The following is a 25,908-nucleotide window of genomic DNA, read 5'->3' as shown; positions in this document are numbered from 1 at the left end:
TGTAAAAACATCTGGCAGCTTCCAGGATCACTTTTTTTTTACACGATGTTTTGACTGTCCTCAACTGTTGCTGACTTCATTGGCTGCTGAGAGCTCTGAATCTTGGGAGAGTGCTTGATATCTTTTAGGGCTGGTCATTATGAGTCGAGGAAGCAATGGGATTTTCCCTTCAGAAGTGGTCAGTCTAGAGTCCGAAAGCTAATTCCCTTTAGGTAGATCTATCTGATAACATGTTGTAGAAGCTAATGGAGGATTCTGGAGTGACATTGCTATATGCCTTTATAAAGTTGATTGAGAACTACTCAGGTTAATGGACAAAGCTGGCAGAAAAGCAGAAAAGCAACTTTAGTTGCCTATACACTGACCATGAGTAAATTTAGGCCCACAGTTAAGTGAAGGCTTCCAAGCATTGGAACAATGAAGGTCTGGAATAATTATGGAGAAAGAACTCAATGTCCTAAAAGGAGTTTTGCAGTCCTAGTGTCCTTTTATTTGTATATCTGTAATACTTAGCGACTTCAACCAATTATGGTTCCCTTACTGTAGACAGTATACAAAGAAGAGGTAAGAGAAAGCCTTTAACTGGCTGATACTTCACTCTAAGCTAGAAAAGCACAGGGTAACTCTGGACCTGTTCTCAAGGTGGGGAACAGAGTGATGGATGCAATTACATCTCTTTTTCCTCCATTCAATGCCTCTCAGGCATCTGTTGGAATCCTGTGCACATTTTGGGCTTCACACTGCTGTCTAGACCAACTTGAAAGGAGAAGCACAGTGAAAGATCATGTAGCTCTCAAGGAGAGAAGGAAAATAATGTTGTTTGATCTACAGAAGAAACAGCTGAAGGGGAGACTCGATGACAATCTTTAAACACTTAAAAGAGTAGAATAAATTGTTCTTTTGACTATTACTGGTATAATAAGAAACTATTGTTTTAAATGCAGAAAGACTTTAGAAAACCCACAAACACTGGAACATACTGTGTCTGGGGAACAATCCCTGACTCTAAAGAATTTAAAACAGATTAGACCAATGTCTGCCAGGATTGGTTTATATGCAATGGATTTAGGTGGGAATGGACTAAATGACATATTAAGGTCTTTCCCTGTCCTATTTTGGACATTCTTAACAAGACCATTCACACACAAAGGCCTGAGTTCACAAACACTTAACTGGGTAGATGATTTTTTTACCTCAAATTCATCAATCTGAGTGCAGATGTCTCACCAGCACTTGGAAAAAGTGCCTTAAGGATCTAGCTTGACATTACAGTGTGAGTAATTAGGGAGTTAATTAAAGTTTACAAAGTATTTTCAGATCTTCAGAGAAGTGCCGTATCCAGAAGTAAGGTATTATTATTGTGTCACAGGAGGAGCAACTGAACACTCCAGTAAAACACAGAATATACAGCAATAAAGAAAGAAAAACACCAGAACCTTGATGGTGTAACAAATACAGAATTTGTTGACAATGAAAGAAGGGGAAAAAAGATTAGAAACATATAAAAATGTCTGAATACTGAAGAGCACTAATTTATTGTCAGTAGCTTCTTTGAGAAGGAATATGGCCAAACAATCCAGCGATAGTGTAAATTATGCAGAGTGTAACTTTGGGAAATGGCAGGTGCTCACCTCGCTAATAAAAATACTGAATAAAAAACAAACCTCTGTCTAACTATTTATTAGACTTTTTGAAGATGAGAAGAGCAAGTATCTGGCCCAGAATGTTAACTTGATAAGGAGTCTTTACGCAGTTTACCTGTCATATAAATAATGGATTGTTTCCCTTTACATGGCTTTTCAGTTTATTAGCTGCTTCCATTAGACAACAGCTATATCCTCAGAGATCTGCAGGGATTTGCCTTTAATAACAGCATGGCCTTCATCTTTTTCTTTTTTAAATTAGATTTTGATCCAGGTTCACTTTCTTCTGGTGGCATGAAGGAGCCAGGATCTGTCCCTATGGGAACAGATCTGTCTCCCATGGGAGAGTGACGTTGTAGCACTCAGCTATGCCCTGATTTAACAACTCATTGAGCAAATAAAGCTGTGAAGCCACCAGCCCCAAGCAAACTGCAAGTGGTGGGGAGGTGGGTAGGGAAGCTGCACAAAGCGGGCAGGAGGAGGTCTTTCCATACAAGCAAGAACTTTCTGTTCATATTCCTTTTCCTGGTCCCTCCCCATCAAAACATACCTCCAGAGGATATTAACAGCTTTGGAAGACATTCCTGTTGTCCCTGATGAAGTTTGGGCTTCAGTGAAATGTGAGCATAGAGAAGATAAAGCTCAACCATTCAGTTAAAATAAGCCAGTTGAATGGGAATTGCTTTTAGTCAAGGGCAAGGTGATATACTGTGGTAAACCTGACAGAAGTGATCTGTGCAGCCACTAAGAATGTTATTTTAAAGAACTATCCAATGCAGTTAAGAGATGCTTAGAAAATGAATTTGTAAAGTAGCTAAACTATGATGCAAAACACGTTTAACAAGGTGATTATCTGGCACTTTCATCAGGGTGATGTTTTTTTGGACCTTTCCATCCAGCTTCTCATAAGTACCATTGCAACAGGACAATAAACACCCCCTTTCACTATAATAATGAAGAATATTAATTCTATTGAGTAGGACCTCTGTAACTTTTCCAAACATTTCAGTGTGCCTGGTCAGTGAGAAACTTGACAAGGACTGTAAGTGTTAGTTGGGCTCTCTTCATCTTAGTCAAATACGGGAGTCAGCAGTCCTTAACCAGGATAGAGCACTGTGAACACCACCAAATGGAAGTTACACCACATCGATTTACACTGTGAGAATCCATTCCTTGACCAGGCATCTTTTGTTCCTATCCATCCCTAACTAGAAGCGAACTTACTTGAAGACCTAGTCCAGATTACAAACCTTCACAGTACTTATAAAATCACAGTTATACACCTTGACACTGAAGCCTTCCAGCCTCATTCCTGGGCTTCCTGGAAGAGCAAAAGCCCTGTCCATCACCAGCAAGTGGGGACCATAATCAGAGTCATTAGACACAAACAGTATGTTCCACTGAAAAGGAACAGAAGTGCTGTCCTTTGTGTTAAATTAATGGCTGCAGATACAGTTAAAAGCCCATCGTTTACATGGCACACAGGAACAATAATCTTGCAATGGGGAAAACAGAGCCGTTGGCTGGATGTCAAGGTTTTAAGTGCAAATCCATGCTTATCCCTTCAGCATGCTTAGTTGTGCCATCTCCTCCCATCCTCACCTCTCTGATCCCCTGGCTGAAGCTAAGCTGCCAGCAGTGAGGGGAGTCATGCGCATCCCCCAAAGCTGATCATTTTCTTCCTCACCATGGTCCATCTGCCTGGGCCAATTGCCCTCTGGCAGATCACTCTGATCTACAATTTATTACATGTGAAACAGATGTTGCAGCTGTGACTGACAGTAGCACCAGAAATCTTCCATTTCCAAGCCAGGAAGACCATAAGGGAAAGAGCAGAGTCACAGACACGATCTTCCACAATCAGCTCTCAGCAGGAGTGGTTCAGCCATCTGATCCCATCATGACAAGGTGTTAAATGTGGAGCAAAGGGATGACCCTGAGGATTCTGCTGCTTATATTATGCCATTGGATTGACCATCAGGAGAAATGTCTTAATTCCTTGATGTCCTTGCCACAGCTCCCAAACAGTTCTGCAATAAGCATGGTCAGAGCAAGCTGCCCGTGTTATACCATCCATCATTAGATGTCCAAGTCTCTTTGCAACTGAATATTCCCAGGAGCTCTTCATCCCTTCTTCCCAGAGGACACAAAGCCAGGAGTGTATATTTAATTGCAACTAAGTTAAGACCACTGGTGGTCAGTATGGAGGTAGGGAAGGCAATGGATTTATAGAGCAAAGGCAAAGACTCTTCCTCCTAAGTATTTTACGTGGCGCTCTCATCATATTATCTGAGTATATTGCAACTGTTAATTTGTCTTCCTTCAACACCCTGTTGTAGGGAAATGCTATAAAATATGCCTGTTTTACAGACTGAGGATGAAGACGTAAACCCATAGAGGTGCTTAAACCCTTAAACTGTACAGATTTCTACATGTTTGCAAATTGGGACTCAACTATCTCATCCAAGGTGAAAATAAGAGACTTGGATGGCAGAGCCAGGATGGGGAAATCCAGCAACAGTTTCCTGGCTGCTCCTTGGTCACTACAGCTGTAGCATCTGGGATGCTGTTTTACCCACAATGAGAAGACCTGGAGGAAGGATTGTGCCCAGCCTCAGACTAAGCCCACATAAAAGAGCTCTATCCTCTTGTTCAGAGAGCCCCGCTTCCCTCCCAGCTCCTCATCAACCATGAAGCACATCTTCTGGAGTGACTGCAGATATGTCCTGCTTAAAAAAAGAAAACCCTATAAATCATTTAGAAACATATTACTAAGCTCATTATAAGGCATTATAACAAATCAGAACTAATAGTGTTGCTTAATAACAAGATTTTTGTAACAAGGTATAATCCCCACATATATCACCATGACTCTAGCTAGCTAGCCACCGTAAGAATAGGTAAGGATGATTGATCAGCTCGTGTTTTTCCTCTTCTGATTATAAAGCAAGGCAGTTTGGTTTCAGAATATTAAACTGCAGTATAAAATACATTATTAATATGTACAGCAACCCTCTTTTTACAGCCTTATGCCAGTTTATTGCTACAGTAGCCTTCTGAATGTGACATTAATAAAACCAGTGCAATAACACAGTCCCTAAATTGGTAGTTATTAGTAATGAGGGAGCGATTTAGCAGTGGGATTTGTTGGCAAAACTGAAGGCCCATTATTAGTCTGATGGTTGATTAATTAGTAATTATTCACTATCTGGTTTGTGATCCAGCCCACTGTTTTTAGAGATATTCTCACAAATATGTAATTTTTAAGCTATTACCCAAACCAGAAGTAAAATAACAGTCTGCTGTGCAGCCTAAGCAAGGGCTTCAGGTTCAAAAACAAGTAGCAAGGATCCTCGTCGTCCCATAATCTGATGCTATAAAATGTCAGAGACCTCCATATGCCTGACTGTGCGGGAAGAACCAAGGCTGGCGCTTGTGAAATTGTCACTAGTCTCTCTGAAAAGATGTGTCCTTCTGTCGCTGATCCTGCAACACCTGCGAGCAGTTTTCTGTACCTGAAAGGCAGATTTGCAGCAACCCACGCAGAACATGGGGAAGGAAAAGCTGGGGTCCTACATCCTTTGCCCTGGGAGGCTGCTGGCACCTCAGGCATCCTCCCTCCCAGCTCAGGATGCCATGTTCTAAGCACAGCGGACTGATGCCTTCATCGCTGCTCAGAGTCTTTCCACTCCAACCCCGGCACAGCTCAATGATGCTGCTCCTCTGCCCAAGCTATCAGCAGATCAGAAGCTTCTTTAGAGCGGAGAAATGCTCCATGGTGATGCTGAGGAATTGGCAAAAAAAAAGAAAAGAAAGAACTGACAGCAACAGGCAGTTGGTTTATTCAAGATCATTTTATATAAAGATGAATTTTCTGGACAACCTGAAGTTGTCAGATGTGTGGATGAAGTTGCCTGAAGGAGCTCTTAATATGGGGAGAGTGCAGGACTTCACTTTCCCCTAGGAATGTCCTCCTCATTGTTAATACTGTTAGATCTGCAAACTGCATCTTAAAATAACAGGGTAAATATTTTTGGTTTTTACATGAAATACTAATCCCATGTAAAATCCATAGTGATAAATGAAAATAATATAATTAATGCCTCAATAGCATTTACATTGCATTTATGAACAGGCATTATCATTTGCATCTCATTAATTTGTAAAAAAATATTTTCAGCAGTGTTCCTTGTCCACAGAAGCAGCAGCAACAATTTCTACATCATCTGGACATCTTCCCAGGCTATTTTATCTGCTAAAGCATGAATCATTTTCCTAAGTTACTAAATGTTTTTCTGTTAATGTCATATATTTTTTCTAAAATGGGAAGACTTGATCTTGTCAAGACTACTATGAAAAAAATAAAAAAACAATGTTAACCTGAAAGCTTTTAAAATATTTTTGAATGCTTTGCCCAACAAAAAAATACCAATGTTCTTTCCTTGATATCACCAAGGATACTTGGATGATCTTTCATCTGAGAAGGAGTTCTCCAAAAGGTATCAAATCCCTAATATTGCTTCTGCTCCCAGCTCTTGCCAAGGAGCCCTGATGGTTCCAGTACCACCAAGAAATGTGAAATGTGTAATAATTGTCAATCTCAAGGATACAATTTTTTTGAAGAGTGATGACCATCTGGGGACATCGAGATCGAATGAGTCTCAATTAACAGTTGAGAGGGTTTTTTTTGTTGTGTTGGACTCTGACCCGTCAAGTTAAAATAAAGACAGAAAGCCACAGGCTGACTTCATCCTGTGAACAAGAGGCCACGTGTATGCTCTCATGTGAGAATGAAAGACATATTCTAGCAAAGCCCAACTCCCCTTGCAATTCATTGCTCCTTTCCAACTCATGACAAGATGACCAGCAAATATTGAGAATTATCATCTCGTCAGAAGTTGCTCTTGATCATTTCTTTAAGTCCCGTGTTTTATCTAATCTAATCTACTGTTCGTTTAATCACAGGCTGTTTGTTAATCTTGCTCACATTTTGAAAACGGGAAAAGTGGGATTCATGAAAGCATAGGTACTTTTCCCAATACTACACACTGAAATCCAACTGCTCTGTCTTGTAAGCGGTGGAGTTGGGGCTAAAGAGCAGGCTGAGTTTGACCGCATCAGCATTTTGTGTTGCTCATATACCCTACAATGCATGTGCGCCCTAGGGTGAATATAAACATCCCTCAATCCTGTGTTTAAAAATGAATTCATTTACATTTATACCCCTTCCCCAAGGACCATATAAATCCAGAGAGACAGCAGAGTCACAGCCCATTAACATCTTCTCAAAGCATACTCATCATCTAATGCTCGGATAACCACCCCGCATGACAAAGACATTTGGGTCCAGCAAATGAACAGCTGCCAGACTTTACTGCCTTATCAAACCATTGAAAAAGCCCTCACATTTTCTTTATAAAGGCAAATTATTTCACATAACAGACTATTTCCACTGCTGTTACATCTTCCAGCAAACCTTCTGACTGGCAAACCCAATTCCTTTCTCCTCATGCAACCATGATTGAGAGGAAGCCTTACCAAGGCCAACAAATGCCACAGCATTGAACAAGCTCATTCCAGAGGTGTGACATTTTTCAACTAATCCCAAGTGTTGGAATTGCTCGAACCAGGTTGCAAAACCTTAGGAAGGGAAAGCAGTTTCCCTGGATACAAGGTTTTCAGTCCCGTCTGGTGAAGTGATACCACATAAAGGACTATTCAATAAGGAGTTTTCTGCACACTAAACAAAAAAAGAGCTGTTATTTCTTCTCTGTAAACCATCAACTTCTGCTCCCTGTGCAAAGTGTGTGTCAGACAGATACAGGAGGGAGGAGGCCTTCAGCCAGAAGCTGTGAAGGAAGATCACAAGGGTTAGAGCAAAATGCATGTTTGCTGGCTTTCAAAGAGTTTCTGCATCAGCTGGAGGCTCAGGAAAGGGTGTCTCTATTATTGCGCGTTGCTGTCAAAGGCGAGTGCCTGTTTTCAGGCTGTTTTCCAAAGACATTAACAGTTGCTGAGTTGTCAAAAAGACCATGGTGCAACCTCACGGGTTTTGAAATCTGAGATGAAAAAGACAGAGGGGAGCTCAAAGTAATAAGACCCCACCACTTATATCTTGCTATCTGGCAGAGGCATAGCGATACACACTGGTAGGGTCTGTCTGTTGATCAACAAACCAAATAAAGACTTGGATGAAACTGATCTGGGTTGTTTTAAATTCTTTTTAATCTCCTTCAAAGTCATATTTCCCCCTTTCCCATTTCAACTCTGCTCATATCGGTCCTTGCAAACAAATTAAGCTGACATATGTCAGGAAGGAAGTAGGTAAAGCTCATCCAGACTTTGGGCAGAGGATGGACCAGAAGACCTCTGAATAACTCTCCAGCCCCATGATTCCATAAGCCAACAAATTCTTTATCATGTATTGAACTTGAACGACATAACAAATTTGATGTTGACTAATGGAAATCAATGGGAGTTTTAAGATCCATAGTCAGTGATGTCAAAAGTCAAGACCAACATCTGTCATTGCCTTGGAAACATGAGAAGAGTCCACAAGAAAATTTCAATTACACATTGGTTAGGTTTGCAACTACAAAAAGAATTTACAAGCTCTAAAGAGAAGCATTTAGGTGATTTTATTGTTGTGGCATTTTTTTTTTTTTTTTTTTTTTTTTTAACATTCCTCAGTGGAATGGAAAAGTGGGGAGGTTGGTGGTGATGAGAACCAGCCCATTGATCTGGCTGCTTCATTTTGTCTTTCTCCTATTTTCTGTGTCTGCATCTGTCTGTTGCTTTTCGGCTTTGGCTTTGATCGATGCCTTCTGTGACTGAACCAAGAGGGAATGTGCCACTTACAGGGCACTAACTGCTCTACTTCTTATTTCTATTTCCCTTGTCTTTTTCCTCTCTCCTCCTCACTCCGCTTTGTCAGATGATGTGCTCATTTCCCATGTCTTCCTGTTTCCTCACAGGAATACCTATATGGACAGCAAGCTGAGTGTTTACTGGTAATGCATTGGTTTGTTATGTATCTGACATAATTACCAGAGTGTTACCAATGAGTGCCAGGCAATTGCCTAAAAGAAAAGTGCTGGAAGAAATCTTGAGCTGCTATGAACCAGTAATCTCTTTTGAAGTTCATTGGACTGAGATTGTTTATATCATCTGAGTATTGGCACCATTTAATTCATCAAGCTCAATTTTATTGAACCTGGATGTTCAAATTTGCTGTTTATGCCCTTATCTCAATGGTATTTTTGTATCCATTGAGTAAGTGGCCTGATTTCCAACTCTCGAACTGAAATGACCAATAATAACCTTACTAATGGGACACTTCAGATTACAGCTGAAGATGACAAAGACTGACTTGTTGCTTTATCACTTTGCAGACTTTGATTTGCTGTCTTACAGTATCTCTTTCACAGATCTCTTTCAGTTTTGCCATTTTCCAGCTTCTTGCCTTGAACTGAGACCAATATCTTTTAAATCCAGACAGAATAGTTTGTATTTGTCCGGGATAAAATTGATTTTGTAAAGAAAGTGAGGAAATAGGCTTCCAGCAGAACGAAACATGTCTTTCTTACAACCATATGGCTTAGGTGCAGTCAATGCTGTCTTTAGAAAACTGCATGGACTTGATGACCTCTTGACATCTCCTCCTGGTGTACTGCTTTCTGGTGTTTACAAAATTCAGGTAACTGCATCCTGGGCGAAAAAAAAAGGTACCAGAGAACTGTAAAACAACAGATGGTACACTGAATAAATAAGAGGAAAAATAAAGTCTAAAGAAATCACATGAATCAGATTCAATGAGTCAGGCTAAAAATCTTAGCTGCAAACTCTAATAATTAAAATCAAGTTTGATACTTTTTTTCCTGCAACAATCACCCTGCCTTTAATCAGCACCATTATCTCTTCCCTGCCCTTACAGCACAGCGTAGAGGACCTGGACAACACCACTGTAAGACACTGCTTTATACGCACATCAGGAATGGGATTTCTAGGTAACCAACAGTGAGTATTTAAGAAAATGCAAAAGTCTCTAAATAAGCCCAGTCTCTTCTCCAAACTCATCTGGTTTAGCCATGTCCCTTTCTGCAAGGTAAATAAAACCTCAGAAAGCATAACCAGCAGTCATCTTAACAGCTTCACACACCTAAGCTGTTCTGGATTCTTGAGAGATGGATTTCCCTCCTGAAGCTCTTATTTCTTTGTGCTTTTTTTTTTGCTTGGTGTAGGCTTGGTCCAGCTCACCAGAACAAAATACCCTTCAAAAGTTAGTCTGTTTAGACCATAAGGACCAATGGAATTTACTCTGATAACAGGGGTCTGGATAACCCTAAAAAGGAATGGCAAACTCTTGTTTGGACTAAATAAAGAAATGTATTACTGATTCAAAAAGAAAGCATTATAGAACTGAGGGATGGACTTCCCAAAAGGGCTTACTACGCTTACCTCTGAAGAGAAAAGGACCATCATGTTACATCTCAGGAATTCAACTGGTTGTCAGATAAGGAACCGGTGATAATACAGCACCCTCTGACAGTGTTTGCGAAGTGGGCAACTCTGAGTGCCCACTGAGGCAATCTGTAACCAGAACAAAAGAGCGAGTCAGCCCATGTACACACAGCATCTTCTGAAAATGCAAGGAGACAACATCTGTGGAGCAAGATGTGTGCAGGAAAGGCTAACACATTCAGAAAATGAGCAGCTCTGAAGTGATCACATGCTGGAAGAAAAGAAAAACAAAAGGACATTGTATTCAGCAAATCACCAAAGAATAGAAGAACTCTAAAGGGCAGTTCAGCATCTCCCAGAAAGGACCCCATTGCGTTCAAAAGATACATCTCTCTGACAGGAAGTACAATGCAGTCTTTGGAGCAGGTACAGACTGAGACATGAATAATGGAATAAAAACAGAAAAAATGAAAATGAAGCTTCAGGAAAGGAAGCTGTGAATCCTGTTTTGGTGAGCCCATCAGTTTAAGACAACTGATACAGATCTTTCAGACTGGTAGGGCTAAAGTGTCAGAGGGTGCTACAGTGACATTTCAGTGAAATCAATCAAAGTTGTTTTTCTGCATTCAAATTCTACCTGCAGATCACACTCCTCCATTTTGTGAGTTGAGGGAAGGAAGGAACAAAAGTGTGGGATTTGTCTTCCGTATCTTTGGGCAGTCACAATGTTGACAGCCCCATCTGAGCTACTCTAATCTATGTTGTCAAAGGAGAGAGGAAAATACTTCTATAAATGTGATTCACACAATCTATCTGAACAACTACATTAGGATGAGATGACTCACACCCTATAGATGACTACAAAGGGAGTCATGAGTCGTGTGGGTAGTGATATCTACCTTTTAGACAGTCAGCAGTAGGTGAGATGAAGTTCACATCTAGAGTACAAAAACATGGGTACTTTTGTTTCCCAGACCACAGTTTCTAAGCCTTTGGCTCAAAGGGCCTGGTTCCATGCTGCTGCTTCCCTTACATGGAAGCAAGACAGGATTTAAGGACTGCAAGGTTTCTGCAAGCCTTTGGAATTTGTCAAGAAAGCAGCTATGAACCTTGCAATCTGATATATTTCCATCAATTCTGACTCAACTGCTGCACAGTGATGATCTACACCCTAAACCAACCCCACGGGGTACCAGCCATCTTCTCAGTCATGCCCAACATCCTGCAGAATCAAGTCCCAATCTGCGGGAGATGGATGTGCTCACACTAAAGGCTGTGGTTTCAGTGAACCTTCTTATATGGTATGAAACTTTCTCTCTAGTGTGTGGATCACAGAAATGCCTCAAAAGTGTATTCAGGTTTTAAATAACTGTGTATTTTCAGAAAAATGAAGAGGACATTCCTGTGTTTCTAACCACCACCTTCTTGTACTAGGAACAAGATCCATCCTACAGTAAGGAGAACTAGGGGTTAATTGGCATTGTGCTCTGATTCCCCACTGTTCAAAAGGCTACTGGACATGAAAGAAAACCACTAACTCAAAGAGTTCCATGAAATCCTCCAATTTGGCTAAAGGACACTCCTAGAACATAAAGAAATGGTTGGTTTGGTAAATAGGCAGCCACTTCACCCAAACACGTTGCACATTTGCCTTTTGCCTTGTCAAAACCAAATGAAGGATGTTTGCTTTTTTCCTTCTCTTCTTCCCGAAGGAGGAGGGGCTGAACTGCCTGTGAATGGAGCCCTGGCTGAGAACAGACTGTCACGACAGATAACCCTTTTATCATAGCTGCCTGAAGGGACCTTAAATGCTCCAGGGTAAGGCACTGTGCAGACATAAGGCGGAGGCTGTTGCTCTCCTAAGAGCTTACCCTAGTTTCAGCAGGACTAGTAAGCGTGTACATAAGATTTAAGGGGAGGAATAACCTCCTTTTCACATTGCCCTGAGTTATTGCTAAGTGTGAATCTGCCAACATAACTATGTGAGTAAACACTACTTAACCTTGTGCTGCCAAGCAGGACACCCAGAGAGGTGGTGGAGTCTCCATCCAAGGAGGACTTTTGTTGTCTAGACAAAGGCACAGGTCACCTGCTAGTGTTGGTGATAGTCCTGCTTCAGGAAGGAGATGGGACTTGAGACTTCCAGAGCTTCCTTCCAACCAGCATATCTGTGACTGTTACCCTTTGCCAAGGTTAGGAACAAAACCTCTTATTTAAAGAGTAAAAGCAAACTTGTGCTATTTCAATAGACAAGGAATAAAGAGAGAGTGGCCCAACAGTTGTGTGAGCAGATCTCAATGGGCACTAAGCACAGGGCTGAGCTTGGAAAAAGGTGTTTTGAAGACCAGTGACATCTGTTTCAGCCCAATCACAGTCAGGACAGCCCATCTCTGTGGCTCTAGTAAATCCTTTTGATCCTAGATAGAAATTGCTAGCTGACTTTTTATCCAAAAGACTTAGATAAAGCCATTAAAGTGCTTATTGCTCTGCATTGCTCATCTGTTGTTCTGATGAATTTAAAAGTTTCTCAGTAAAGCTCTGTATTTTCCCAGCCTGGTTAATGAAGCAGGAGCAAGAACATTTCTTTCTAATCCAGATACGCATGCTCTTGCTCACAACGTGGAGGTGCCCATCGGGGTCAGGGAACCCCTGGGTCACACCTCTCCCCAGCACACGTGTGCACAACATACATACACACTCATCCTGCTCCTTGTGAGGTTGCTTTGCCACCTGGGATTTCATGAGCTCCCAGGAACATCTCAGGACCAGAAGAAAGGCCAGTAAGCTCTGCATTTGCCTTTGCAGCACAGAGGAAATTTGGCAAATGGCCGAGGCAATCTGAATAAGAAAATAAAGTGGTAATGCCTCAGGGAGAGTTGAAAATTCAGGGTTTTTTTCTATATTTGTGCTACTCCATATGAAAGAGGGGCGAGGTGGGGGGACAACGGGCCTCCGTGAACTGGTTGGTCTGTCCTCAGTATCCCCCATCTCCCTAGTCAGGAATTATTTGTCTGAAAAGTTTTAATTTTTTTTCCTTTGTTAAGGAATAATTACTGCTTTTCGCAGGTAGTTCTACATGTTTTAAATAATCATAGGCCTTCTAGGAGGAGATTCTCAGGGTGCCTTCCATCTTGGAAAGGTCTCATGCTTGTTCAGAGTCAAACCAAGAAAGCTTCAGTTCTCCCACCGAAACAGTGTGTCCCGTGAGATGCTCCATCACCTGGAGTGGACGTTCACTCCCCTTCCTGCCGTCTGGAGGTTTTAGTTTGCCACGACGTGAGACTGAAGGGAAAGAAGCAATCAATTTACTTTTTATCTTTTGTAAGATGAGCAAAATGTGTCCTGTCTCACTGGACTGCTGATGAAACCTCAGCCACAAGAGAGTGTGTGACAGTCATTTATGGAAAGAAATAGATATTTTTTCCCTTTTTTATGTGTGTTTGAATAGTTCAGAGTACCTAAAGTTTAATTTAGCATTTGCTGCTTTTAATGTGAATACCTGCTTCATGGCATCAGTGTGATGACTGAGATCAGAAGCTAGCAAGAGGGGAAAACACTCTTGAAAAATGAAACCCACTTCCTCCTTATCACTGAGCAACCATCCAGTTTTGCTCCAGGCATTGTAATTTTTTGTTTCTTACCTCATGTTTTCTTGCTAAGGATAAATAGCACATACAGGGTGTTGGTTCGCTGGCTTGGAATTGTGAAATGTAAAGGATTTTTCTGTGTAGAAATGTATCATGTGAATGCCCAACTGAAAATACTCCTTAATAACTCCCCTTTTGATCTGGTTTGACTTCATGGACTTTATGCCTGCTATCTGGCTCATCAGAGATGTTCTTTGCTGGCTGAGAAGAGCATTGATATGATCTTAATCCCCCTGTTCCTCCCTCCCTTTCCTCATGGGATACAAGGAAAACCTCAACATTACTCACCAGTGCAGTGGCTATGGAAGGGAGATGCTGAGTCCTTTCATGAAATTCCTCACAGATTTTACTGTGGAGGCTTTCTGTCCATGGTGCATTATGTCCTGGAGCAGAAAGTACCCCAAGTGGATGCTGAAGCTTCAGGCCTTCATCCCAGACATAAAATGGCTCCAGTAGGTTGGAAGCAGCAGCTCAGCTTTGATGTTGCAGGAATCATGTTGAAACAGGAGAGAAACAAGCTGGAAAATCTCTAAATCTCTGGGTCTTGAGCAAAGATCAGTGAACTTGGGCTGACCTATTAATACACACACTATAATTAAGCAGAGTTCCCAGGATTTCCCCTCCTTTCTGTGCCACTGCCTCAAGGGAAAGAGCAATGTCACTCCATCTCATTAAGGTCTTCACATTAGCAGTGTATTGTTTACAGCGAGCAAGAGGCAAATAAGATCTTTGCAGATGACTGCCATTCCCTTTCCATTCACAAGCCGCAGAAGTGCCCATGAAGACATCATTGTAAAGTCAGTTTTGATAATACATAATTCAGTGCTTTCAATGTGGCCCTCAAGGCAACTGTGGTATTTTATATAATGGCTTTACTCACAAGGGGGAAATTAATTGCATCTTCCTAGCTGGTTGCTCAGAGCTACAACTTCATGTGCACGAGGCAGACTCCCCTCAGGAGTCCTGATTTTTGTCAGAACAATCTGAAATTGTCTCCATGTCGTTTATTATTACAACAACAACAACCAAGCAGCCTATATAAAATACAAATCTAGGTCCATTTAAAACCGATACGCTTTATTGCCGCTATGAACAGCATGTTTTAATGAAAGCGAAGAAAGAATAGATGTCTGTGGTATTTGCCTGGTGTAATTTTGGGACACTTGGCTATAGATAGGGAAGGCTCTGAGTAAGACAATTGTGGACATATTGCAAATGGGCATCCTCTTACTTATTCATTCACAGTTTATTTGGCCCTTGGGGCTTGTAGGGAAACTAAAATGTCAAAAGCAGAACAAGATGACTCAAATAACTCCTGCTGTCCAAGCTGTCATGTAGCAATAAAGCCACTCACCTAACAAAGGATTGTTCACAAAAGTATTCACTGCCGTCCGTGCAAAGAAACATTATCCCACCTGGCTGGGAATTTCAGTGAGTTGAACACCATCAGAGTTCAGGGAATTTGAAGTTTAACAGACAAAAACAGAAAGTTTCTAGAAGTATGATTATGCATGTATCATATCATCATCTCACATTAGAGACCTCATTACAGCTAGGTTCCCTATGTGCTGGGTGCTGCACAAGCACAGAAAGAGTAAAAATGGTCCTTGCCTCAGATCTGTGATTAAGATGTTGCAGCTGCCTATTACTTCTCTACAGAAGTTTTTGGGAGGTGCTGAGCTGCCAGAAAATGGCCCCATGCAGCTTTCACAGCACAGGACCTGCAGTCCTGCTGGGCAGCATGCTGCTGTGTACCCCTGCCAGCAAGCTCTCCACCCGGCACTGGCATAGGTGCTTTTTATTTCCCCCTCACTGCAAATAAAGTAGTTCCTTTCTTTCAAAAAAGAGTTAGCTTTTCAATGAAAAATCAGTGAATCAGTAGTCTTTTTCAAGGCCAGGTTGGATGGGGCTTTGAGCAACCTGATCTAGTGGAAGTTGTCCCTGTCCATGGCACGGGGATTGGTAATAGATGACCTTCCAACCCAAACCATTCTGTGGTTCTATGAAGTTTCCCTGGGATGTTTCATCAGCTTTTCCCTAGGAATTGACATTCCATGAACTCGTTTTGCTGCGTGTTTTGTTTAACCCAAGCTAGTATTTTTTATAAGAAAATATGATTCCTCAGATGAAGGAGAATCAGACTCTCACATAAGGAGTGGAAATGATGGAGCCTAATTTCCCATATCTTGTGTCCTTACTCCTGTTCACCACATTAAGCCCAGCTCCCTGCCTCTGTTCGCCATGACATGAGTGCCTCCAGTTCTCTGCCAAGTCCCCTAGTCCTCACTGTACCCCACCACCACCCCTGCTCTCCTATTGCCTTCATTATTTCTCACTTATTTTGCCCTACAGTGCATTCCTGGGAGGTTATTTCAGACAAGAAAAATCATCAACACTGTGGTAGTCCACAGCTACAGCCCTTGAGTATTTTATACTCTGTTGACTTTTACAGAAAAAAAAATAATGCAGGAACTTAAATACCCCTTTATCAAATGTGGTTGGAAATGGCTGGTAGGAAAGCAGAGATATTGATGACACTGGGTAGACAGTAATAGGAAGGATGCACAACATGATCACTTAAGTGTCTAGTAACAGCTAGAAACAATGGGAAACCACCTCAGAAACGGACTTTAGTCTTTCTCATTTGGAGATTTCCTTCAATTTTTACTTTTCAAATTTTTTTACCAGTCCTGCTTCTGCTTTAATCTGGCATGAGGATCAGAGAGGTGAAGGGTAGTCAGAACCTCCATGTATCTCTGTGTCTTTCATCAAGACTGATGAGTTGCCTAAGAATCAGCAAACTCATTTCATTTTACCCACCAACAGCAAAAGAAAACATCCTGCTTTTATAGGCAGATTCCCAAAATGCAGGTTGGAAAGCATTGCATTCCCTCACTGATCCATTCCTATTTACACTTTACATACTGCTGCACCTAATGAAGCTCAGAAAAGGGACATAAATCAGTGCTTATGCCAAGACACTGCCTTTGGGCAGGTGCATCAATAACTGATTAGACAAAAGAGCGGGATTTGAGTAACATGTGTGAATAAAACCTTACTCTCCATCCCTTCACTGAAGACCTCTCCAATAAATGGACTTACAAATTGCACAGATCTAGCAAAGGATGACAAAATGCAATGCTAGCATTACTGATAGTTACCAAATCACATCATGTCAGTCCTGCCAACGAATAAGAAAATCAGAATCAAATGTGGGATCTCCTGTGAACTCCAGAACTTCATCCTTCTAGTGTGAAACAGTCACTGTGGCCATCTGAGGTTTGGATAAGCCTCGTAAAAGCTGGGAGAGGATAGCAAAGTGTTGCAACAACAACAAAGCCCTTTATTGCCTGCCTCTTTCCCAGGTGAGATGTTCTCCTCCTGTCACAGCATGCATTTGCTCAGAACAACGGCAGCACCATCACATGGGCTGGCTGAAAGAGATGCCTCTTTCTTTCTGACACACACATATACATGCACACACTCACACACTCACTCTGCTCTACCACCAGGATGCCTAAATATGTCCCGCTAAAACTTCAGAGTTTCAAATCCCCAACTCCCTTCTCACACTGGGCGGCAGCTAGCTTGGGTTTCTCGTCTTCTGCGATCCTTTAATAAGCTAACTTGTTGCTTTGAGTTTAAGGAGGCCAGGGAGTAGGAGAAGATTGGAAGGAAAAAAAAACCTTTATGGACCAGTCCAAACATTCACCCCTCCCCTGACACTGGCCAGGAGCAGGGACCTTGAGGGAAAACATGAGACACAAGAAATACAAATGGAAATACCCACAGAAAATTATCCTTCCCTGATATAGTGGCCCAGCTTCTGGCAACTGACATTTTTGGGATTCCCTGATCTTAGAGAAGCGTCTATGCCATTTTTATGATTATTCGTTGATCTGTCCTTCAGAAATGTGCCTGATGTCTTTTTGACAGTTGTGTGTTCCCCATTGTGTGCAGTGCTTTGCAAACAGCTTTAACCAAACACTTGATCGAAGCAGAGGACAAACAGAGAGGTGCCCAGATGTTCACAGTGCCATGCCACATGTGAGGGCAGAGTTTGGGGCTGAAGGAAACCTTGCAAAGCCCATAGGTCAGATGGGCTAGGGTTTATAAAGAGAAGGATGATAATGCCTGACAGAAGACCGAGTTTTCCTGCTTGCATGTGAACACCTTCATTCTCATCTGAATGAACTCAGATCTTAGGATATCACCATGCTCTTGGCCAACCAGTCTGCATGGCCATAGATCTCCACGGTTAGCACTGAGCTAGGGTTTGCATGGAGGCTTGTCCATGTCTAGCATTGATGCAGCCTGGTCCAGTCCTTTCTCCCCACTCAATGGACTGACAAATCTCAGTGATTTTGCACCAAGGACATCACCTCAGTGCTTCCCTGTCCAGGAAAAACCTCTAAACCCTCTGACAGGCTGCAAATCCAATCTCCCACCCTTTGCCTTTCTCATCTGAGATGCCACGATGAATGTCTCAGATGTGTAAGGCAGTATCTCCTTGTGTCATGTGAGGGACTGGTGCCACATCCATGATACATGAGAAGTTTGCTATTTCAAAGGTAATTCCATGAGACAAAGCAGGTGTCTCTGCACTCCTAGCACAGGTGCTCCAAATCTTAGTTGCAATGGTCCAGCAAATCCAAAGTTGTTTCTTTCTGACAGGAATTCTGAGTCTTTCAGGGCTTTCACAGAAGAAAAAATGGATGGAAGAGGCTGCCTAGAAAGTGTGTATGGGAAAGGAAGAAAGCTCGGTTTCCTACCAAGTTCAGCAGTAGAAGCACCTTCATGAAACATTCATGCTCACTTTGAATATTACATAAGAACTGTTAGCGAATGATTCATGCCATGTGTCATTTACTCACCAAGTGCACAGATTGTTTATAAATATGTTATAGTCTATCTTTGGAAATATAAACGACTGTAATTAAAGACTCGTGTTTTTAAGTCTGGTGAAGTCAGTTAACTGTGGCATAATGGTTACTGAACGCTGTTTTAAAATACCATCTGAAAGGTCTTTACATATTCATGGTGCTGTTGCTTATATCTTGCTTTTGGGGACTGCAATGTGATTTTCCATCTATGGTGTTAGAGAAGGGCTTTAGATCAAGGGTACAGCTTAAAATGCATGCTGGCTGGAAATATGATCTTCAGTTTCTGTTGATTACAGTGGACCGTAGGTGTAAATCTGCTTATTTAACTCACAAATATTGCACCAAATGGAAGAATTCATCCTAATCTTCCTGCTCCCATTTGGCTTTTGGTATTTAGTAGTCTGATATACTATTTAACAGCTGCATGTTCCACTCCAGGAAAACATGTCTTTGAGGTGGACAACTGGTGCGTACAAGGATTCAGTGTACCAGGACAGCCTGATGCACCCAGTTCAAGCCACTTTTTATGCTCTCAGGCATACTGAGAAGAGATCAGTCACCATGAGCTGTGCTCCTTTTGAGGAAGTTCAGGTCATTTCTTCAAGGTTTAGAGCTGCAAAGTCATTTTAGTCACAATCAAGAAGCAAAAAAAGCCTTCCTGCGTTAACCTTATCTTTCTTTTCCCTTGGAAAGTATCAACAATAGGAAGTTTTGATAACCAACATTCTCCACCCATGAGTACAATACATCCCTTCCCTCTTCCATTCTGTGTGTGCAGTTGGACACATTCATGCTTGCCACAATACATTCTGCTGCATTGCAAAACACATCTCTGGTTTCAGATATAGGAGGAGATCTGCAGGAACTTGCTTCAGTTTAGTACCTTCCATGATTGGGCTTGTCTCCCATGAAACACTCAAGAGAAAGTTTGACAGGCAACAGGTTCTTGGAGAACACTAATACCCAAAACACTTCTGCAAGCTTGTCCTGAGCAGCTCGGTGCTTCTGAAAGTTGGGCTGATTCCTCAGAAGTATCCAGCAGTCATTCAAAAAGAAGAGGTGAGTTGAAGCAGGAATCCAAGAGTTTAGGAGACTGGGATCTAAATATAGATGAAAAAAACTCCCTCAGGATGCAGCTGATTTAAGAAAATCTGCTATGTAGATTCTGAAAGGTCTGAAAGAGCTTAGCAACCAAAGCATGAACCTACACAATAATTTTCTTACTCACTCCTTATTTCTCACTTACCTGCTTGTTCCCTTGTCATATAGAGCTAACATTTCCCTTAAAAGAACAGAGCAGCAAAAAAGTTGGGAGACTGCATTTTTGTTTCCATTGCAGAGATCTGTTCTTTTGCCAAAGATGAACTTGTCCATCTCCAGTGCTCACACAGTTACAAGATGAAGTGTGCAGCTGAGCTGATACTGAACATGATGTGACACTTCTGAAGAGGCTTCTTGGACCAGCCCATGTCTAAAACAATGTCTAGGAATGGATGAAATTTTGTTGCTCCTAACTGAGGGACATGATTGTTGAAGGGATGACTGGGAGATCAAAAGGCAGGACTTAACTACTGACAAGAGGAACCACAGCTCCCAGCAAAGCTTTTCTTGAAAAATCTCTCTTTGTATTTCTAATTGTTAAGAAGTTTTTCCTCTAATCAGGTTGCTCTAAACATTTCTTCTCTGGTTCATCAGTGGAGCCATCTGTCAAGGGAGCCACAGTTCAGAGAAGGACCTGATAAACTTAGTGCTGAGATGGAGGAGTTCTTTGCTTTGGGCCTTCTCTGTTGGTCATTAGGAGCAGAATTCCATGCAGTCTGGTTGTTTATCACCTCTAGGACACAGTACAACTCTCCTCACCTTCCAGCTCACACTCAAGCCACTCTGCAGGAAGGGGTTGAGTTTTTCTGGGATCATGAAAGAATGTCCAGTTCGCCTATTTTCCTCAATATTTTCCATTTCTTGAGTGCTTATATCTGTGATGAAGGGTCTGCTTTGACAATATTTCCAGCCTAACTAGAAGCATACAGAAGTTCAACATCCTTAAACCACCAGATGACTTCTGCAGAGTAAGCAATTCAGAAAAGTAAAACTAAATATCAAAGTCAATTTCTAACTCTTGATCCTTTCACAGCTTTGCTCATGTTTCCATCTTAATGTCACAGCAGCTCTTAAAGTTTCCAAACAGCACTTCATCATCAGGGCCCTAATGTTAAAGACATGGAAAAATGCTTTTCTTTAACTTCTGTTTTCAGTTGCTCCTAAATTTGACAATTTTCACTGTGAAAGGTGGGATTATCCAGTTATCTCCTCTGCTTTAGACAGTTATTTTGAAAAGTCTAAATAAAATGCCCAGGTTTTCTTCAGCAGAATGAAAAGAAAATTCACTGCTATTTTTAATTTTTTCCAAGTGGTTTTGGTTGGAAAGAGGAATTGAAAGGTGACAGGTTTCAAACTTTGAATGTCACCTTCAATGCATGGGCCCCGGATCAAACCTAGTTTCCTGAAGGACACACAGGCAGGACCACAGTGAAAAGAGTCATCTTCTTCCTCCCTTGTTCCAGTCCCATCTCTTCCCCAGGATGATACTCAGTTTTATGCATTTCATGAGACTTCTCCTTGATCAGGATCTGGTGACGCTGTTACTGCTTCATTTTGCAGATGGGGCAACTACAGAGCAGAAAGGCTGTGCAAGACCTTTTCAGTAATAACCTCAAACTCATCCTTGTCTTGCAAAATGGCAAATACACTTGTTTGGCTCCAGTGTCAGTCAAATGGGCAACTTCGCTATGAACAAGGACACTGCAAACTCCTGGGGAAAAAAGTGATGCCCAATAATCTGCTCAGCTTTCTGCTCTAGCTATTAGGTTCCATTCCTTCTCCATAGCCAAGACCACCTCCGGATGTTTGATTCCCACCTTTCTCCAGCTCCGAGGCATGACTGAGCTTTGCAAAATGCTTTGAGGTGGGCAGCGTCTGTACACATCCCTCGAGAGCGTGCACAGAGATAAAGGTGCCAATCAACAGCTCCCATGTCTTGGTCCCAGTGGCAGAGCTGTATGACCACTAAAAATCTCAGTTTCAAGCCCTGACGGCCCAAATAAGGAGTGGTTATAGCTGCATGTAGCAGTATTACTTTGGGCTTGGGTTTTGTTTGTTTTTCCTTTTCTTTAAAGAAAAGGAGAGAGAAGAGTAGGGAACACTAACTGAAAGTCTTGTTTTGAAGCACTGTTTTTGAGGCACAAATGTTAAAGAGTAAAACCAAGCAAATGACAAAATTGTGCTTGCCCATGTCTGGTCTCCTATGCAGAAGATATGCTAGGAGAGCAACTATCCAGATTTAGGCCAAGACAAATGGGAGTGTAAAAAGCATGTAGAAGAGGGGAGAGAGGACAAGTACTGCAAGATGTGGCTGGTGAGAGGCACGGCTGGTGGGCAGGGAAGCACGTTTCAACTTCTTGCCCTGAGCACAAGTTGCAATATTGGAACAGGAGTTTGCAAAAGGAATTTAAGGAGGACAGTAATGCTTTCTGGCTTCCTCTGTGCCACAAGTCCAATTACACTGGCAGCTATGTCCAGGGGTGGAAATCCCTCAGCAGAACTTCTCCGCATCCCATCGCTACAGTCACGGGGCACTTTATGCATTGGCCATCCCCTCTGGGCAGCTGAGGCCAAGGATGTGTGCACAATGGCAATCAGTCAAAGAGGAAAGATTCCAATTTAATTTCATTTCAACCTCTCACCCAAGCTGTTAACGTTTGGGAAAGGCTTTTAATAAAATGGGACAAACGGTGATCTCATTTGCCGTAACTAACACTATCGTTACAGATGCACCATCTGATTCCAGGCACAGAAGAACAGAGGATTATTGGATTAATTCTAATCTCATAATTGATTCATTCTGGGTTTAGTCTGCTTGTAAAGCAAGATAAGATCTTAATATTCTGCATTCAGCACAAGAACCACTTGCCTTTCAAAGCAGCCTCTGATTTTTGTGAGCGATTAGCTCATGCCACATCCTCAGTTTGGCGCAGTCCCAAACTATGGGGAAATTTGGAGCAACATCCAGACTTCGCAGCTGGCTCTTATCTAAAGAAGGGGCCTGGCTATTTTCATGGCTATTTGCTGTTAAGGCAATATTAAGCTCTAGAGCTGGACGTAAGTATGAGTTTGATCATGTACAAAAAAAAAAAGGAGAGACTGTCCCATGAGAGCTTACAGCTCCATAGCTGATTTGCCACAGGGAAAGGGGAAAAACAGTGTGGTTGAAAATGTGATGGGAACAAAAATATTCATATTCCATACTAATGCCAGGCCTGGAGGTAGACTGTGGGGATGGACACACAGACACATTGATTGCAGTCAAGGTTAGGACGTGGACACGATTAATGGTTATCTAGGTATCGCTGATGATGTAGAAAATGTTTCTGCCTGTTTAGAGAAGAACCTGTCAGTGTGCACAGTCAGGACATGGCCTCAGGGCATGCTGCTGAGAAGTGACTCCTCTCGCCCTTGCCACATACACTATCCACCTGAGAACCACTCATCTAACCAACTTGACACATCCCAGGGGAAGGATGAGTAAGAACAGCTGTCAAGATGCATTCTTGGAAGACATTTCAATAGGCCTGTCATCCATGGCACTTTTTTCTCCACCTGTAACCCTTGTCCTGATGTGTTTCCATTAAAGTTTTAAGCTTTTTGAGAAAGGGATTACATACGTCAGTCTGTTGTTACACCACCTACTGCCATAGACAGGCAACACCCACACACAGTCTTTCTCAGAACTAAATCTTCCCAGCCACCCATTTCAGCCTCAATGAATGGAGATGACTGAACTTCTCTCAAGGCTAAGATCCAGGTAAGAGGTGCAGAGAGGAACAGTGTATGTGCGCAGTGAGACACGTTTAGGCCCTGATCCTGACAGAGAGTAAAGTTTCAAGTTGCCCATACAGATGTGCTTGGTATCATTTGCAATGCCACATACCTTGTTGACATGTCCTGAATTCTCTAGTTAATAGAAAGACACAGGAACCAGCACAACTATTTGCCTGGACCAGCAGTGACTTCCCTGCTTGGAAGAGAAGTCAAGATCTTGTGAAGGTAGTGCTGGTGGCAGTGAGTGAGCAGGTGTGTGAGATGATCAGGTAGGGTAAAAGCTCTAATCTTGATGGTTCTTCAATAAACTCAGCATCCAGATTCACTGCAGGCTGTCATTTACTCTGCTTCACCCATGACACCCTCTCAAGTCTGATGTCTGAATCTGTGAGCTCAATCCCATCCTGAATTTCTGCAGCAGATCCTTGATTGCTGTTGCTGTGGAAGGACATTCACATAACCCAGACAAGGGCTCTGCAGTAACAAGAGCTAGCATCTGCCATGGGGAATCTCAGTTCCAAGAGGAGTCATAGAGAGCCCCCCCAGAAAGGGTGTATAGGGCAAAAGGCCTGGTGAAACAAAAAAAAAAGACTAGGGTGACAACAAGGCAATTGTCATGAATGCTGCCTGCTCTTAGGCCCGTAACACCTTCGTTGCCTCTACTCTGTGCCCCTCCAGAACAAGGGTGATGCTATCTGTAGGAAAGGCAGGGCCAGCAATAGGCTGTTCATTCCTTCCCAACACCCCACGAGCAGCTTCCTTCTACGCCACAGCATTTTGCAGAGCTACATGTCCATGCATTTGTGTGGGCGGATCTCTGGGCCTTGGGATGGGCATGGAAATGGAAGACGACTGTGCAGGGTGTGGGGAGCCTAAATCTGGGAGAGGGTGAAGGGGATGGTACCCAAAACTTCAACATGGCCTGTGCTATCATCACAGATACTAGAGAGACCAGATCATTTAGAACCTGGGAAACAGAACAGAGGAGAGAGAAAATAAGGGACTTCCCTTTAGCTCTTACTCCTAAAACCTCATCTCCAACAGGATCATGATACCCGATAGCACACAAAGCCTCTTCTGTTGTCTCTCATTTTTGTCAAAAGGTATCTTCCATCAAGCCCAACTGGATTACATACACCCCTGTGAAGGAACCAAGGTCACTGAGGCTTCATGGGCTAAGACCACCCCAAAATGTCTCCTGAGGAATTAAGATCACTCCATCAAATCTCTGACCACTTCATGGCTGCACCTGCACCATTCTTCTATCTCCACTTAATCTTTGCCTGCATCCCTCTGAGCTGAATTTCATTTGTTCAGCTGACATTGGCACCAAGCTTGCAAACCCATGTTTTAATAAAATCACTCTGCTCACACCACTGCTTTCTCAAATAGATTACTCCAGTATTTCAATTATAGTGCTGGTAATTAGAAATGCTAGTGAATGAATAGCAGCTTCATTTAAATAGAGGCCAGAGGAATATCTTCTCCCCCAGACACATCCCCAACCATTTTAATCGCTACTGAAATACTGCTTGAGGCTAGCAAGACCATCAGTTGCTATGAGATGGCTTTTGAAAAGACACAGTGTACGTAGCATGTGTGGGGACTGGGTGACGGGAGATGTTATTTTCTACCTTCTCTTCTGCCCACATAAAGGTAGAAATAATGGTGACTACATAGGGATCAGCCCTTTCCACACTCAACATCTGCACCACCAAAAATAACACCCAAATTCAAGCAACGAACCTTTTAAAGGGTTCATAGTGATTTCCACTTCATTTCTGAGTATAGGATTCATAAGCAGCAGTCAGGAAGGACTTGGAAGCTGGAGAGGAATCTTTAACATAAAAGAGAAAATAAGAAGTGTCAGAGGACTTCTCTCTGACAGTGAGTCTGATTGCCAGGTGTAACAACCATGTCAAACCAGAGCGCAATGGGCAATGCTGCTTCCCTATGGACCATGCACCTACCTGCTTGGACATTTCACATCACTGGGTGAAAGGTTTTAAAGGTACTCCTTTGTCTTGTTAGAAACAGTACATACATGAACCAGAGGAAGCTGCCAACTTCCACAGAATTTCATTTGGCAGGCGGAGGGACAAAAAACAAACAGATATCTGATGAAGTCTTTAAAAAAAAAGATTTTTTTACTTTTTTTTTCAACCTAACATTTCCCTAAAAAAATACTTTTTGGGTAACTGTGCTATAAAATTCAAAACAATTGCAGCTGGAATGAGACATTTCAGTGTTATTAAAATTAATTCTTATAATTTGACTTTAATGTCATAGAATCATAGAATCATAGAATGTTAGGGGTTGGAAGGGACCTCTGGAGATCATCGAGTCCAACCCTCCTGCCAGAGCAGGACCAATCTAGGGCAGGTTACACAGGAACGC

Source organism: Nyctibius grandis, chromosome 5 (genome assembly GCF_013368605.1).
Source record: "Nyctibius grandis isolate bNycGra1 chromosome 5, bNycGra1.pri, whole genome shotgun sequence".
Lineage (NCBI taxonomy): Eukaryota > Metazoa > Chordata > Aves > Nyctibiiformes > Nyctibiidae > Nyctibius > Nyctibius grandis.
The sequence above is the reverse complement of the archived record's forward strand: the minus strand, read 5'-3'. Positions refer to the sequence as shown.